General features: G+C 34.4%; 1 long non-coding RNA gene across 1 annotated transcript in view; it reads left to right on the top strand.

Moving 5' to 3' along the window:
- Positions 1-5,526: 5,526 nt before the first annotated feature.
- Positions 5,527-19,406, top strand: part of LOC141571116 (uncharacterized) — a 56,059-nt gene continuing 42,179 nt past the window's right edge. Inside the window, exon 1 of the long non-coding RNA XR_012495712.1 lies at positions 5,527-6,159. This is a non-coding gene — a long non-coding RNA (uncharacterized LOC141571116). The remainder of the gene's footprint in view (positions 6,160-19,406) is intronic.

Raw genomic sequence — 19,406 nt, 5'->3', positions numbered from 1 at the left:
TTTCATCTGTCAAAGAATTAACTTTATTTCTTTTTTTTAAAGAGAAAACAAAAAGAGTTTTGGAACTTAAAAACAATGGTAGAAACGAAACGAAAAACTTCATTAGAAATTTTGGATTATTAATTTGAAATCTTCCAGGAGATAAGGCACAAGACAAAGAATGCAAAATAATAGAGTAAGATAAGAAAATAAGTGAGTCAGTATGGGAAGTCCAAATTTTTAGTAATCAGAGATGCAAAGATAGAGAACAAAAGAAACCGAGGGAGGAAAATCACTAAAATAATTCAAGAATATTTCCCAGAACTAAAGGTCATGATTTTTTCAGACTATAAAGTCCTGTGACAGAAAAATGGATCAAAGTAGATCTAAACCAAGGCATACAGTTGTGAAATTTCAAATATTTGGGAGAAAAGATAAGAGCCTAAAAGCTTCCAAAGAGAAAAACATGTTTCATGTAAAAGATCAAAGATGGGAGCTAGAAGACAAAGGCGATTTGCATTCAAATCCCAAGAGAAGAAGATTTCCAGTTTATAATTCTAAATTTAGTTAGCAATCTATCACAATTAAGACTATCTAGCAATATTTTTCAACAGTGCGGTATGTCAAAATATTGTTTTCCATTTACTAAAATAAAGGAAAAAATAAAGATCAAGCCGTGTGAGACAGAAAGCAAGAAATTGATTAGAAAAGAGAGGCAAAGGGAGATCCAATATGTTAGCTGTCTTAAAGGACAAAGAGCCCAGATGAAAAAATGATGAAATTCATTGAAGACTCAACATATCTGAACAAACTGAGAGAAGATTAACACTTCTAAGAGTGTGTGAGAGTTTGTATATGAAGTAAAAATGAGTACTTACTTGCATGACTCGTATAGAAACAGCAATTACATAGCTGTAGAAATTGAACAATATTTTAAAGTATAGGAGAGGGATCATGGGTGGGGAGGGATTTGAAGGACAGAGACTGGTGAACAAACTCATCTTCCACTGCGGGAAGTCAATAGATAAGTCGTACAACTGAAAAATGAAGAACTGAAACTACTCATGTTATTTAGAGACAGCAAGTATACCGCAAGAAACATCTAAAAGTGTAGACTATCCAGTTATATAAATTAATGTATTCTTTTTTTCTGCTTACATCAGTTTGAGTTGCTTTTTCTGTTTTATTTTATTTTACTTTATTTTATTTTTCACATTGAAAGAGTCTTGTCCAATACAGATATACATATTCTCAGATCTCACATCAGAAGTTTTGGCAAAAAGTATTTTGAAAAACTTCCTTGGTGATTCTGATGCATAGCTGATTTGGGGAATCACCACTCTGAAGAGCAATGATCTTAGCAGCGAGCTGTGTTCTTTGAAAAGGAATCTAATGAACTCATCTTTCAAATTCAGATAGAAATGATAGCTCATGTCCTAGTACACTTCTTCACATTTCTTCTTATCTGCAGCTTAGGAGGCAAGATTTTATCTCACGTACGCAAGTATGAAATAGTGATGATGGCAATGGCAAAAAACACATCGTTTTCTTAGGGGAAAAAAACACACAAAAATCAAAGGACATGAAGAAATCAGAAATTTTGTTATCTGATAAACTCATAAATTGCTTAATGCACTTTGAACTTTTCTGCCTCCCTAATGTCCCTTCATCCACCCTGTCCTAACCCTGAAGAAATATTTCAGTGTTTTATTCTTTATAAATAAAGCTGAGCACGGGTAGCACCTTCATCCTTTATTCTATGAAGAATTCATTTCTTTTGCCTGGGAATATTTTTTTCCAGTCGAACTGAACCTGTGAATTCACTTAATAAAATGGCCAACTGGGCATTTTAAAATCCTATTTCTCCTGGTGAACAAATGTTGCTGCATCCCAACTGATATTAGTGTGGCTGACATGAAAATGGGTATGAAATGTTTAAAGAATAAAACCACCAGTCAGGACAGACAGTTCTAGTTACCAACTGCTGCCTAACAAACTACCTCAAAACTTACCGGCTTTCAGGAGTTCAGGCTGGTCTGGGTGATTATTCTGTTCCACATGGCACAAATAGAAATGACTGGGTAGTGTTCGGCCAAAGAGTGAGCTGGTTTGGAAGGTCCAAGGTGGCTTCATTTGCATGTCTGTCGGTCACCTTGGCAGTGATGACTGGAAGACTTAACTCAGCTGGGACTGTTGACCAGAGCATCTACATGTAGCATCACCAGGGTGGTGGTCTCGGGGTAGTTGGGCTTTTTACTGAACTGGCCAGGGCTCCCAGAGGGAATGATCCAAGAGACCTGGCTGTAGATGCAAATTGAAATAATCTACCCCAGAAAGTATCATGACACTCATTGTTTCTAAGCACTGAGAGATCCCTTCCTAATGAGAATCAATCTTGAAGTTATTCTTCCAACAAAAAAAGAGGAATATGGCCTTCAGATCCTTAGAAAAAGGAACAATCAAGAAGACAAAAGCAGGATACACTGACACCTAAATAACTTCAATAATTAAAAAACAAGCCTTTATTGGTAATAAGAATCTAATATAATCATTTAGCAAAACATATCACAGGAAGCAAAGCCTGTGTTTCAAGACGATTGAAAAATACTTACATTTAAATTAAGTAATTACAAATGTAGGGAGTAAGAATTTCCTGTAAGGTCTTTACACATGAAAACTTTTCTAGCTGGGGTTGTGACCAGCAAGCGCAATGAGGAAACAAGAAGCAGAACCTGGAAAATGAAAAAAAAAAAAAAAGAGAGAAATACAGATAAGGCAAGAATTAAGGCAATCCTTTTGGCCACAAATGACTAAGTGATTTGAGCATGGAGGATAAAGATATTACTTTTATTCTATTATGTTGTCTTCATATTTGTAATATAAATATTGTGTTTGTATTAACTATCTAGTAACTGAACATGTATTTCTCTTTGCTAGCCATTATTTCTGACTCAATAAGTGTTTGATTGAATAATTGAATGTATGATGAAAGTACAAACAAAAGATTAATAAAGAATGAATAATCAAGATCCCTATGATCATGAGATTCTCACAAACTTCATAATCTGTGGGACAGTTGAAAACAGTATTCTAAATTTGACTAGAAAAAGCTAAAACCTGTTTTAGCTTTTTTAATACCTAATATACACTTTAATGATCCCCTCTGTTCTAAGACAATGAATTTTATCCTGAAGTTCTCTTAAGTGATTTCAAATGTCTAAAATGTCTGTTTACATTTTGTTTTAATCTTAGAGATAATTACTCCAACTGTGTTGCCAGAATGTATGTAGAAACACATAGGAAAACTATAGAGTTTTTTAAATTAAATAAAATTTTTTTTCTTATAAAATAAAAAAGAATCGTTTGCTATTTACACGGAACCATCCAGGGGTAAGAATATTAGGCATATTAGGAGTTTGATTCTTCCAGACTTGCAGGCACCCCCATGAAGGACTTGTATTTCAGGAATAAGAAAGGGAAAATGTCACAGAGTGTAATATAGTCAATGGAAAAGTGGAGAACAAGTTATCACATGTGATATAACTAATTCAGAACAAATAGATTTTTAAAAAAGAAGCTTCCTTGAGAAATGAAGGATAAATTTACATAAATTAAAATTGGGAAATAATGTTCATAGTTTAGCTTCCTGAAAACCTATTATATAATAAATTTGCTCTGCATTGTTAATAATATTAGCTGTATAGTCTGGGGAGTGATACATACTGGAGCCAGGCTAGGCATAACCATAATGAATGTTTTTGATTTGTATGGGATTACAATTATGCAAATTAAAATTTAGCTATAGTTACTCTTGCCTTGATTCTGAATGGATTGTAAGCACGGAAGTTTGGAATTATATTTTCAGTGATACATATTGCACTTGTACGTCAGAAAAGGGCTTGAAGTAAAGGCTGTAGGAATAAGAATGTCTATTGTTACCAGAACAGTTTCAGTCTGTACTTTTTGTATTGGTAATATGGCTTCATGTAAAAACTTAAATATCTTTGGTCTAGAGATGCTTCCTCAGAATTTCATTCTTAACTTAAACATGTAGGTGTTTCTGATTATAAAAATTAATATTTATGTATTCAAGGAAATTTGGAAATTTCACAGAGTAAAATAAGACACTTGTAATATTCACCACCTTGAGATAGCTACCATATACATGTAGCTGTTTTTTTCTTCCAATGTCTTTTTGATATCTGTGTGAATATACTCAATATTTCAGAAGTTAGTATAGCATGGATGTTGCAAGGACATGCTTTGGAGCTAAAATGCTTGGATTAAATGTGAGATTCATCAGTTTTTATCTATATGAACTTATATGATGCCTCAGTTTTCTCATTTGTAACATAGAGTTAATAAACTATTACCTAGAGTTCTTATGGGCATTAAGCTATAATCCTCATTATAGCTCCCAAGGAAGAGTTCCTTCCTCTCTCTTCATTCAAACCTTATTAAAAAGGGCCAAGTTGTGGCTCACTAAATGGAAGAGATCTTGCTGCGGGGACACATTGGCGAAATTTGCCAGAAAACTGCCCCTAGCGTAGCAGAGAAAGATTAATAATAATGAATAACCAAGAACCCTATGATCATATAAGATTTTGATAGGAAAGTGTCTCTTAGGAGGCTTTGCTACAAAACTGTCTATGGGGGAGGGAAAAATGCCAAGGGAAGCCACTGGTCACCATGCATTGCAGAGGCCAGGTGCTGGAGAAACCTAGAAACAGGAAGTAAAACCTGCAATGTCTTCCTGAAATGTCTCTCTAGGACCCTCTATTGACGAAGCTTAACATTGACCCAATGGTAAAGGAAAAATAATTAAAGGGTCTAGTTACATTTTCATAGAGCAGACAGAAAGGGTAAATTTGGAGCTGAGAGCCAATAAATTGATAATTGGCAAACTCTGTTAAACACTTAGGACAGTACCTCGAATATGAGTTCTGACAATTAAGTTGGTGAACTTGCCACCGTGCGCTTACATTGGCAGCACTGTACAAACAGCTCGGTAAGGTTTCATAACCTTGGTATATCAGTGTCTCACAGCTGTGTTTGTGCCAACGTGTGGCAGTGTCTTGCTGAGTGGTGTTCATTATTGTTGTTGCATGTTTTGTGTGCTGTCGCAAGAATGTCTGAGCTTGAATTAGAGCAACGAACTAACATTAAATTTCTTGTTAAACTTGGCAAAAGTGGAAGTGAAATCAGGGACATGTTAGTCCAAGTTTTTGGGGATAATGTCATGAGGAAAACGGCAGCATACAAATGGATTAAACATTTTTCTGAGGGGAGAGAACGCACCACTGATGAAGAGAGGCCAGACGGCGAGTAAAGAGCAGAACTGACAAAAACACTGTAAAAATTCGTTGAATTGTTCGTCAAAATCGTCGGCTGACAGTGAGAAACATAACAGACCAAGTAAGCGTCTACAGAGAAACAAGAAAATATTAACTGAAAATCTTGGCATGAGAAAGGTGTTACAAAAATGGTCCGGAAGGAGCTCACTGATGAAAAAAAGCAAAGGAGAGTCGAAGTTTGCCAAGACCTTTTGGAGAGGCAAGACGATATTTTGGGCCATGTTATCACTGGTCATGAAACATGAGTGTACCAATACCACACTGAAACAAAGTGTCTAAGTGTACAATGGAAGTCAGCCAATTCTCCATGAACAAAAATGTTCCTTTAGTCCAAATCAAGACTCAAAACTATGTTGCTAACCTTTTTTGATATAGGAGGGATTATTCATTATGAATTTTAACCAACTGGACAAAAAAAGTTAACCAAGTTTACTATGTGGAGGTGCTGAAAAGGCTGCATGAAAAAATTAGATGAAAACAACTTGAACTTTTTGCCAACAATTCATGGCTCTTGCATCACGACAATACATGGCACTGTCTGTGAGGGAGTTTTTAGCCAATAAACAAATAACTGTATTGAAACACCCTCCCTACTCACCTGATCTGGCTCCCAATGACTTCTTTCTTTACCCAAAGATAAAGGAAATATTGAAAGGAAGATATCTGGATGACATTTAGGACATCAAGGGTACTATGACAACAGCTCTGATGGCATTCCAGAAAGAGTTCCAAAATTTATTTGAAGGATGGACTAAGTGCTGGCATCGGTGCATAGCTTCCCAAGCGGAGTACTTCGAAGGTGACCATAGTGATATTCAGCAATGAGGTATGTAGCACATTTTCTAGGATGAGTTTGTGAACTTAATTTATAGACCTTTGTAAAGCAAGTGTGCAAGAACTATTAGCTCTAATTTTTTCAGTCACATGTACACACATGTGCAAAAATGGGATCACTTCTGCTGTAGACATATTCTGTATCCTGAATTTTAACTTAATGTCATATGAAGGCTGTTCTCATTAAAATTTCTTGGAATCCCAATTTTATGTCTATATAATTATCCTTCATGTGGAAATATCATTTATTTAGCCATTATACTATTGTGCATATTGTGGTTGTTTCTAATTTTCAATCTGTTAACAAAGCTGGGTAAATATTATGCTTTTAATGCATGTTTAATAATTTCCTATGGTTAATTGCCAAGGAATAATTTTTATATATGGTTGCCAAATTTCTTTATAGAAATATAATTCTAATTTATGCTTTCTCTTGAAATTAGTGTCTGCCATAATAGATTTAATATTATATAATTTTTAACTTTGACTATTTGATAAGAAAAAAAATAGTGTCCTGTGTTTGTCTTAGTTTACAGTTTGACTATTAATGAAGTTTGGCATTTTTTATTTTATACCATTTGCCCATATTTCTGTTGTATTATTAAAGTTCTTACAATTTTGAAGCATTCTTCATGTATAAAGTATAATAGACCATTATTTATTAAATTTGTTATAAATGGATTTCTTTTTCTAATTTTACATTTGAGATTTTATCTATGGTTCAAGAAAACATAGTTTTAAATATTATTTCCTTAAATATAGTTTCCTTAATAATTTTCCATTTATTTTATCATAAGAAAGACAATACTTCTGTTTTCTTAAGATTATATGTTTACATTGTTTCTTCTGGTTTATGATTTTATTTGTTTGATATGTAATTCTAATTCATATGAGATCAAGTTTGGTGATTGTCTAACACTGTATTTTTCAAAATAGATTAACTATTCATCATTATTTAATAATCTATCGTTTTCTGATTGGTTTGCAATATTCCCTTATGCTTAAATATTCCACTTCATTGTTCTATTTGTTAATTCCTATGCTAGTAGTACATGTTTTTAAATATATTTAAAATGCTTTAATGAAAATATATTTTTAAATTTATACCAGTGATCATATATTAGGAGAATAGTGCTGCTCATTACAAAACCCTTAGTAATCAGATAATATTAATAATATTTTATTAATTATCGGTAAAATAATTATAGGGATTTGTGGTCCTACATTTCCAAAAGTTTGTTTGGTAAAATTACTTTGCCATTATCTAGGTGATAGTTAACAGAACTGACCTAATTTAGAAGAATGCTGAAATTTTGTCATCTGCATAATTTTCCTCCCACTAACATAATTTTTTTCTTCACTTTGGGATCTTGTTTACTTCCCTGCTTCTATAAAAACATATGCATTGGACATCAGCAGTGTACAATTACACTATATTTTAGCTTGAGTGAGTTTTAATTTTAGCCATTTAACTTAATCTTTAAAAATCAAATATTTTAAAATCACACACACACACACACATACACACACACTCACACCCTTCTCATTATATAAGTAATTCTTGATCACAGAAAATCTGAGAAATACAGACATATAAAGAAGAAAATGTAACATTATTCATAGCTAACCACCAGGGAAAACCATATGTTAACATTTTGGTGCATCTCCTCCCTCATTTTCCTGTGCATGCTTAAGAAAAGAGACAATTTTTAGAAGCAAGTCATATAATAATTTACATGTATAAATGCATAGTCCATATAAAATTAAATGCTATTAATATATTAGCATATGACACAATTCTGTTATAATACGATAACATATTAATATTAATATGTTACTAAATTATTCCATATAAATATTTTAAACCTCCATATATTTTAAAATTCTGTGTTAGTGTTCTAGTATTTTTATTCTATTCAATAATTTTAAACAAATGCCCTTAGAGTTTACATGGCATCTAGCACTTCATGTTTCCATAATTCAACAAATTCCACATTGTTGACTATTTATGTTGTTTACTTTAAAAAGCTATGAACACTTGTCTAGATAGATAATTGTGGAATGCAATTACCTTCTAAGGATAAATTACTAAAAATTGAATTACTGGGCCAAAGGGTATGAACATATTTAAGATTTCTATCCCTATTATCAGGCTTCACCTCATGAAGTTTGCACGAATTTACCCTCCTAGCAACTGTGAGAATGATCTTTTCACCATGTACTACTCTGCCCTGGATGTTTCAAACAAAATGGGGGGAAATCCTGCTAATTTGATTGGTAAAAAAGTATGTTTTAGAGTTGAAATATTATTTTACTAAGTTTCCCAATTCAATGGGCAAGTACATTCTTCAATAATCTTTAGTGGGAAAAAATCTTGGCTATACTTTTTGTCTATTTTATTTCAAAGCAGCTTTAAGGTAAGTTTAAATTTAAAAAAATACCCTGAGGAATTTAATTAGGATTAGGTTAAATCTAGAATTGATTTGGGAAGAAATGACATATTTAAAATACTCCATTTTAGAGGCATGTTTTCCCTTGCCATTTATTCAAGTAATATTTTGCATTCTTTCAGTAAATATTTTCTTTACATAGCCCCATGCATTTTTAAGGTTATTCCTATATATTTTAAGATTTTAGCATTTTATGTACTTAGGCATTTTATGACTTTTCCTGCCACTGAGATTGGAATCCTTTTTCCCTCTGAATCATCTAAAATATAGTTTCAAGATTAGGAAGAAGCAGTAAATATGGTAATTAAAAGCTCAGTTTCTGAATCCAGATTTCTCATTTGTACCTGGATTCACCCCTTACTACACAAGCGACTTAGGCCAGCTGGGTGAGCTGAATATCTCTGTTTCACCCCTCCAGAGCCCCCTCCCAGCTCTGCACCCTGCTCTGTGCCCATGGAGACAGACTTACAAGGCTCTCCTCAGTAGGGCTTCCTTGCCTTCTGGCTTCCAGTTAGATTCAGCCAATGAGGGCATTGGCAGGAAATCAAAGCAGGAGGAAAGTGAGGGGAATATATTTATTTCCACTACGTCCTCCCTGCTTAGTTGTTGCCTGGGCTGTGTCCTGCCAAAGGCTGCAGCTCCTGTCAAGAGTCCTCTCCACATCGCTACCCATTCCCAGTTCTGGTAAAGGGTCCCTCCACTGTCCCTTCAACCTTGTAAGTGGTCACATTTCCCTGCTGATGCTAATTTAGGATGCTGCTGAATCCTTTGGTGTTTCTTTAACCCTGTTACCCAGCTTGAGCGTGTCATCTGTTTCCTGCCAGGATTTTAACTGAGAGCAAACAGCACACCGGGATAGCACATATCCTTGTCAGTTTTCTCATATTATTGAGAATGCCTCTTGGCTTTCATTATAATTATGATTTTGGCAATTGATGTAAGATAGGCATTCTACATTATGTTCAGGAGGTATCCTTTGCGATGATTTTCTGAGTTTTATCAGGAAGCGTTGTTCATTTTATCCTCTGTACTTTGACGTATATATAGATGTGGCCATCTAAAACAATAGACTTAGATGGGATAAGTAACACTGTTAAACTGTTATTTTGCTTAATCATGAATTGCTTTGAATAACTGGAAATTTTAGTAGCCCTTTATCACCCAAAGCCCCCCCCCCCCTTTTAATTGTATTGTTTCCAACAGTTTGGAGTTCAGAAGCAAGTGGCTTATCCAACATTTCAAGGTACCATTTTTTCACTAGGCAGAGTTGGGGTAAGGGGAGTAAAAGAGCAAAAAGCAAGCAATAAAGCAGACCACAAAATAACGTCTAGCAATTACGTCTGAGCCAGAGTTAAGAAAGTATGAAATGGTTGGAATGGCTTCCTACTTTTTCTTTTATCCTGAAAAATATTACTCTGTTCCTTCAATTGTTTTCTTATTCTAACTCTATCAATTTTGGATTTAAACCTGAAAACAGCTTGAAACCCTACACGATAAAAATCTTACCTAGTTAATTATAATGTACATTAGCTCATAAAACCTAGAACATCAACTTATAGCAATTGGTAATTCCAATATTTTACACCTGTTATACCATGCTATATCATATTATATTAAGCACGGATTTTCATGTTGGTTCCCATGAAATGATTCCATCACAGCAGAATCCTGAGCACAATATCCCCTAGGATAAGAAACATTTTATTTAGTATTTATATGAATGATTATATATTTTGGTGTCAAGCACTTGAAACGTTAGAATAATAACCGATATAATTGCTGAGTCATTGACATATGGAAGCAAACACTATTAATTCTATCCCTGAAGAGTATGGCATTGAAAACAGAAGGCTTTTAAATTAGATTTTATTTGATTAGATCTGACTTAGTAAAAAAAAAAAAAAAAGAATCTGTAGATATTAAACTTTACATTTTCATTTAAAATTCTGTCAGGCAAATACCTAGTAAAGACAGAATGTTATTATTTCTAATTAAAGATAGCTACAGACATTAAAGAAGATTTAGCATTTGTTTGATGAGAGGCAAGTTGCTAAATTCCATAGTGGAGAGTTTACTGTTTGAGGTGTTTTCTTATTTATCATCCCATCTCACTTCCCACTCCCCAACTAAGAATGTTCCCACATCTGAATGCATGTGAGAATTCCATTCCCACAGTAAAGTTGCCTCACTGCCTCTCCTTTCTAGTACTGTTTTGTGGTTTAGAGCTGAAAAACCAAGCGTGAGAACACATAGTGTCTAGTAAAAGCCAGCATTACTGAATGAACTCATTAAAATCAAGTGGGAATTGCAAACTCTGGAAATTAAAACATCTGAACATCTGTGAAAATTCAATCTGTGTTTCTTTGAGAATAATAATAAATCTGATAGACTCTCAGCATAGCATCTTAAAAGAATAAACAAAGGAGCTTGATAAGTAAAATTAATTTGGCAGATGGTTCAATAAGTTAGGATCTGGGACAATTCTTGGGAAGTTTTTGTAATTTCTTTTGAGAAGTAAAATAAATCAAGAAAATTCCCAAGCAACAATAAAGTGAAACTGAGGAACTGCATTTAGCAAAAGTGTAAAGGATGGAAAATGACTAACAACTAGATTATTTGTAAGGAAAAGAAAGAAAAGTCAACTGACATGTATTTTATCAGCAAATATTTTAAGTTTTCAGAGAAGTTAAAGTTTTGTTCTTAAATTTAAAGTTGTTTATTTACGTAAGCTTTTTTTTTTTTTACAAACTTCTCCCCCCACAAGAATAAGCCTTATTCAGTTGCTTTTCGTCTCTCTCTCTCTCTCTCTCTCTCTCTCTCTCGCTCTCTCTCGCTCTCTCGCTCTCTCGCTCTCTCTCGCTCTCTCTCTGTCTCTCTCTCTGTGTGTGTCTCTCTCTGTCTCTGTCTCTCTCTCTCGTTCTCTCTCTCTCTCTCTCTCTCTCATATGCTTTTGCAATTGGCTTTTTCTCATAATGGCAAAATGAAATGTTTGTAGGATTTATCAAAAAGTCAGGTTTCTGTAGAATACATTCACACACACGCAGAACATATTGCATTGCATATTCTAGTGTTGCTGTGAACAGCACATTTAACTCCTACTATCTAGAAACAGCCAAATTCCTTACTCTCCTATCATAATTATTTATCATTGTTCTTTCTATAACTTCCAAACTAAGCTGTGATTTCCTTGACCTCTACTCAATAATGTTTTTATTTTTTTCATGTGATGGCAAATTTAAAAACAGTAAGAAAAAGATCACAATCAATTTTGCATGTTTTATGTTAGAAAATATGATTCCATTACAGAAACCATTGTTTCTCTAAGCCATAGTGTCAATAGTACCAAGTACACCTGCATGGCTGGGCCCACACAATTGGGGGTCCCACACATCAGCTCCACCGTGCCACCGCACCCCCATTACTATACTTTCCCTTAAAAAGGGACACTCGAGGGTGACGGGATGCTGACAATATTTTCCTTGACCTTTTATTTTGTTCTCCATGTTGTCAGATGCTGCAAATAAGGCTGTTTGGTGTCCAGTTTCAAGCAATCTGTTTTCTGAGCTCCCAGCTATAGGTTTATCAAGTATGTCTTGTACTTTTATCGAAACCATCTGGAAATTCAAATGCAAAGACCTGCTTCAAGCTATGTGAGGCAGCTCTCCATGAGGATACCTCCACTCCATTCACTTTTACCCAGATGCTATTTCCATGCCTGCTGCCTCTCCAGTTGCAAGTTCCAATGTTGTCATCTGTGTTGCCATTTTTTAGGCATCTAGACTCTGGGCTGAGGTTGAGGTTGAACTTCTGGGAGAGTTCACTGTTTTCCCCATTCATATCTTCTCTTACACAGGTAAAGCTATGTTCCCCTTTTCTCCTCCTTCCTCTGTCACCCCAGCTCCAGCTTCCCCCAACCTCCTTCTAGACAAACTTGATTCCTTGCCAAAGTTTTCCCAGTCTGTATCTTACTTTGCGAAAGGAAATAATACAGTAATGCTCACTTTAGATATAGAGTATTACCATGTAGCATTTAAATAGGTGATGCTATGTATGATCAATTTTCGTGGGGGCATTTTGTTTCTTGTTTTTTTCAGTTTTTAATTTTTTTACAAAAGTGATGCATGCACATTGTAAAAATTGAAAGTGGCAAAAAGGGTAGAATTAAAAGTGCAATTAAAATATATTTTTTTAAAAAAGTGCAGTTTCCTCCAACCCATTGTTCCTACTCATGTAGTTCTTCACCTCAGATGAATCTTCTGTCCTTACCATGTTCACCGAAAATAAGATCTAGCTGGACCATCAGCTCTAATGCGTCTTTTGGAGCAAAAATTGATATAAGACCTGGTATTATATTATATTATACCTGGTATTATATTATATTGTATTATATTATATTAATTACATTATATTATATTATATTAGACCCGGTCTTTTATTATATTAAAATAAGACCCGGTCTTATATTAATAAATTATATTAAAATTAATATATTATATTATATTAATTTTTGCTCCAAAAGACACATTAGAGCTGATGGTCCAGCTAGATCTTATTTTGGGGGAAACACGGTAGTTTCCTATATGTATATTTCTAGAGACAGATAAAAGATACGCATATCAAAGTATACATATTTATGATTGTTTTTACATATATGCTAGCATGCTATATAGTCTCTTTTTCATCTTGCCTTTTTAAGTTAGTGAAATATAATAGAGATAATTCCATATCAGTATCACAGGTCTTATTCTTTTTAAGGGTTAAAAAGTATTTTGTTTAATAAATATATCATATTTTAAAAGCAATCCTTCACTGACGATCACTGATGTTGTTTCCAGTATTTTTGCAATGAAAATGATGCAGTGAGGATCCGTATGCATTTGTCTATACAATAACAGCAGAAAATTTGAAGGGAAGTCACTGGGTCAAAAGATACGTGAATTTTCAATTTTGATAGATATTGCTAAATTTCCCACCCAAGAAATCATGCCAATTTATTTATATTCTTTCCAACACCTTACTTTTCTCAATCTCACAGACTCTGTGTATTTTTTGATAAAATAATTGGAACTTAGTGAATCTAATACATGAAAACTGTTATTTCGTTGTTAAGCCTTAAGAGAGCAAACAGGTAAACTGTGATCTTCCTAACAGAGTGGCTAAGCGTGATTACTGAGTCCTCCTGATTCCTCCTAACGCCAGTTCTCACTAGCTCTGTGCCTTCAGGCTAGTTATTTTACCATTCTAAGCCTTATTCTCCTTGCTTTCAAATCAATAATATTAGCTTATATGTAAGTCCCATTTATATATAAATAAAATGGGACTTACACATTACATATACATATTAGCTTATGTGTAAGTCCCATTTTATATATATATATATATATATATATATATATATATATATATATATGTCAAATCAATCTTTACAACAAATCTATAAACTAGCTGTTAGTATCTTCATTTAACAGATGGGAAAAATAATTCCCTCATCTTTTAGACTGAGAGGAAAGTCCCTTTTTATAGGACATTATGAGAAATAAATGATAAACTGCATGTAAAATAATTAGCACAATTTTTGGTCATAATTCAGTATACATTATTATTGTTTTATTAACAAGGACACAGGAAAAAACTGTATCACTATAGATATAAAAATATATCCTAAAATGGTTAGAATATTTCATTTTCTTATTGTATTGAACTTCCAAAAACTAGAATAAAATTCTTAGTATTAATTTCTAAGCTGATGAGTTTTTGCCTACTTCTCCAGATATCTCTAGGTTTAGTTACTAAGTTTCAATAAAATTAACTTAAATTCATTGATAAAAAACAAAATGCTAACCTCTCTCATCAGAAGTAGCACAGCCTATTGCAAAATAAAATAAAATTTCAAAATAAGAAATCCATAGAATACAAATTTCTCCTTCTTTTAAAAGAGAAAGATATAGTACTTCTATACCCAGAATTAACAAATGATATTTTTGTAATTTTTGCTTTAGTTAATTTTTATATACCTAAATGATTCAACATTACAAGGATGAATTTTTTTATCTCCTCTGTAGAGAAAACTCTTGTCCTGCCCTCAAAGCAACCCATCATGAGTTTAGAGCACATCCAGGCTCTGTTTTCATTTATTCACATATATTTCATTCTGTAACTTGTTTTTTTAAATTAAACATATGTATTTTGAGAGTTATGTCAAATCGCTCCTTTTGAGATTAAATTTCTTTATCGTGGCTTGTAATATTAAAGAGTTGAACAGTTTCTGAATTTTACTATTATAAGAAATGCTACAATTAACATTCTTGGATGTATTTTCTTATTTATTATGTTTACCTAGAAGCCAAATTGTTGGGTTATTGGGAATTTGTTATTCATCTTTACTAAATTTTAAATGGTTGAATTATTAATAGTTCTACTGAAATATATGACAGTTCATAGAAATGTCCTGTTTTGCCACTTTCTAATTGTGTGATCTTGGACAAGTTAACTTTAATCATATGAATTCCAAGATTTGCCATCTGTGAAATGGGCATCATAATAATACTGCCTTATTAGAATCTAACAATTAAGGAAATTATGGATGTACAGAGTGCATACACCTAAATCATGGTATTGCTGGAAAGATAATAAGCATTTACCATTACTATATCATATTATTGTTATAGTTTCAGTGGTAGTAATTAATGATCATTATAATTTTTAAGCCATAGTGTTTATTTGGAAGACCAGTAATTGATCGAGTTTAGATCATAAAATTTAAAGATTGACAGAAGCGTGGCACTCCAAGTCTTAAGGCATATGAATAATTGTACTCAATTACTTTCTTGGCTGTTATGACATTTTAAGTTATACAATAGAAATATAAAATATATTTGTGTCCATTTTACAGGAAATAAAAATAGATCTACTCAAATGACAAATAGTCAATCTGTAGATTCCTCCGGAACCTGGGAGATCAGGGAGATCAGTCATGTTAACACAGAGGCCTTATTCAACTTTCCGTTTATCCCCAATCCCAGATCCAGGCAAGACTACAGCTTTAAGTTATGCATACTGGGGGTAGGGGAAGGCAAGGGTAGGTGGGGAAGACTGAGCAGGGTAGGAGGTAGGCTGATTGCCAGATTCCCCAGGGTAATAGAGAAAGCGTCTTATTATAATTTAATAGACAGTCTTATGCCAAAAATGTTTCCATAAATAAATACAAATGTTAGTTCTTGTTGAAAAATACAAATCAGATGGTTCCAATGTTTTAAAGCTTACTTGAAATACCTTAGGTAACAAGCACAAACATTTATGTGTGTACATATATACATTTAAATGTATACCAAATTAGGCACACAGAGAATGTTTTATAAAATGGCAAATTGGACTCTCTACCAGCATCTTGACATCAAGCTGAAATTCAAATGGAATAATGCACCCCTGGAGGAACTGCAGGAACTTTCATCACCACAGCAAGTATTTATTAGACCTTTTCTTAGGTTGCATTTAAACAATCACAGACGCAAATAGACAGAGACAAACATCTGGTCTGTCGGGCTGCATCATTCCTATTCCAAAATATTAATCTTCTAGTTAGAGGGCATCAAAACAATCTTCAACAGATTAAATATGCCAGTATCTTAATCGAAGTCTGGTTTTTCTATATCAAGTAGAGCTGACCTGATCTTTCTTTTTTACTGCTGAGGCAGGAATTACAAAATTCTCTGAGAATTCGGATGCTGGAGTAAATTGTAGAGAACTGTGGTTAAGCTGACCTAAGACCATCCATTTCTCCTAAAACATCTGTGGAACATAATGGTTCTCTTTGGATATTAGGTGATTGACATAGATGATAAACACACACAATTTGCTTTATTAAAGCTTTCCTCACATAATCAAAATAGTTTCTCAGCTATGGTGGCCAATTCACTTTTAAACAATGTGTTCTTAGGAATGAGAGACTGTATTTTAAGACCATTGGCTGATCTAGCAAATTGAAGACTTTTCCAAATACAATGTAGATTGATGACAGATTTCATCTTTGAATTGTAGGGACAATTATGATTTAAACATTATTTTTTTTATGGAGAAGAAAATGTCAATGAGAATAATAATCATAATGCTTGTCATGTGCCCTGTCACTGCCACCTAAATCTTATTTATAGAAATACATAATAATAAACCCCACAAAGTAGTTTACATCAGTAAACAATTGGAGGTGGTCAGAGAGCTAAGTAATGGTAAAGTTGGGACTTAGGAGCAGGTACCATCTACTGCCTTAAGTAAAGAATCTCTTTTTCTATTGGGGGAGTCACTTATAATTTATTCCCAAATTAAATGATGTGCTTAATAAAATGTATTATGGCCCTCAGGTGTACTTTTCAATTGTTTAGAATGAGGTGCTAACAACACAAAATAATTTATGTAACTTAATAGTTTGTGTAATTATCTCACAACTTGACATGAAGCACTGGAATAACTTAGTAGAAACTCTTATTGCCAAAAATTGGGGAAGAAAAACCAACAAAAAAACTAAAACAAAACACAGCCCAGTTCCATTATAATGATAGCAGTAGCTGGTGCTAATTTTACAAACATATTTCAGAACCTCAGGAAGGGAAGACTAATGTATTCATTTACAATATTTAAATATCTAGTTAGGTCTGCCAGGCACAGTAGTAGGTGATGTACATGATAGGTGTGTCTTCTGCCTTCAGAGGGCCTTGCAGTCTAGTAAAGCGAAGTGGAACTTAAATATGCTCGCCCGTGCCTAGGAGCCGGATGTATATGGATGGAGGATGTACTTAGAGGTTGTGGGTGCTTATAGGACAGACCTCCCTGGACATTTTTATGAAAGTTAAGGCTGGAATAAACACTTTCCAGGCTGACAGTGGAGGAAGCAGCATACCCAGGACTCCCATGGGCAGGGAAGAAACACTGTTCTTGATCTCTAGGAACAGACGTGGATATAGACTTGATGAAAGATGATGGCAGGAGAGGAGACAAGAGCTATAGACTGACCTAAGATTCAGAGCCTAATCTGGGGCCAGAAATCAAACCCACGGTGGTGCGGTTGGCAACTCTAACCTAATCCTTAGCAGGTGTGCGCGCGCGCGCACACACACACACACACACACACACACACAGTCATCTATTAAGGGCTCGGGAACAAAGACTCAGGAGTGAGATGGGTGGTTGTATGCTATGTTAGGTATACATCTGGTCACTTACTGGGACAATGGATTTTTTATTATCTATAATACTATATATAACAATACATTATTATAATCCAAGGGAGGCTGAAGCTGAGGAATCACCATGGCAATGACTCCAGAATGTTTGTAAGCAGGACAAACTTAGCCACGTGAGGGCCAGAGGCAACTCCTCATACACAGGAGACAAATACCAGCAGTTTTCAACTCTGGCTGCACAATAGACTCACCTGGGGAACTTTAAATAGACACTAATACAAACCTCTGACTCCCAGAGGTTCTGAGTTAATTGCCTGGTGTGGGGAGGGGGGCAGGCATTGGAAGTTTCATTTCTTTCTGCTAATAAATAAGCTTTCCTTTCTTAGAGTCACTGTAGGTTCATAGCAAAACTGAGTGGAAGAACAGAGATTTCTCATACACCCCCTGTCCCCACACAGACACAACCTCCCCTTCCAGAAAGATCCCACTCTGCACAAGGACATTGGTTATACATGATGAGCCTACATTGACATATCATTCTCACCCAAGTCCACAGGGCACATGAGGACTGAGTCTCAGTGTTGTACATTCTATGAGTTTTGACAAACAGATGATGGCATGTATCCATCATTGGAGCATCAGACAGATTGGCAGGTTTTTTTAAAAGCTCTCTTGGTGAAAAACTGCTCTAGCAGGAAGGAGCCAACAAAGGTAGGCTTGATAGCCAGACGCTACCAGATGATACAGTCAACAAAATCACAATAGGTCCATCACCCTCCACGTAGGAACTGTAACCTTTAGGCGAAAGCAGAATAATATTTCTGAATATTCTCTGACTAGTACAGGGAGTAGAGTGACCCCTTTCTGGAAAGTTGTCATTGTTTTTGGGTAGGGACAGGGGAAGCCTACAGAGGATAAAAATGTTCCGAACGGACACTAAGGCTGGAGTTTGGATAGTTTATGTGTCATCATGGAAGAAGATGTTTGGAACTCAAGACAGATTAGATTTAGAATCCTACCTTTGTCAAGATGTACTATTACCTTGAACAATGTATCTGACTTCTCTGAGTCAGTTACTTTATTTGAGAAATGGAAACAATAGTGCCTAACTTGAAAGCTCATTCTGAGGATCAAATTTATTACATCAAGTTTATCATATTCCCAGTTTTTGCAGATAATCCAAAAATGGACTCTATTATACTTTATATTAGTCACAACTAAAAAAGAGCATACAAAATAATTTATTAGTGGTGTAATAGAGACCAGAGAATAATGAGAGTTCAAAAGCAGGGAAAACCCTGGTAGTGGAGTGGTCACACCATCTTGTAAATCTGCAATTCATGAAAAAAAAAAAAAAGCCCTTTTTTCCTCTTCCTTTTCTCCTCACTTTGTCAGAAACACCATCGCTCTTTTGCATCTTGGTTAAGAAGAGACATCTGGTTTTGCATAAGCATAAATAAAATGATTTGTGACAATCTGTTATCCACAAAAAGGGCATTTCTTCATCTTACTCAACACAGATAAGAGAAACTACTGCATGCCAAATCCTTATTCTCAAAAAGAAAAGGTTATTTGTCTATATTTTAAGTTACCAAAATACTACTGAAATGAGT

Source organism: Rhinolophus sinicus, linkage group LG04, assembly GCF_036562045.2.
Source record: "Rhinolophus sinicus isolate RSC01 linkage group LG04, ASM3656204v1, whole genome shotgun sequence".
NCBI classification, from domain to species: domain Eukaryota; kingdom Metazoa; phylum Chordata; class Mammalia; order Chiroptera; family Rhinolophidae; genus Rhinolophus; species Rhinolophus sinicus.
Note: the sequence above shows the minus strand (reverse complement) of the source record. Positions and strands in the feature narration are given on the sequence as shown.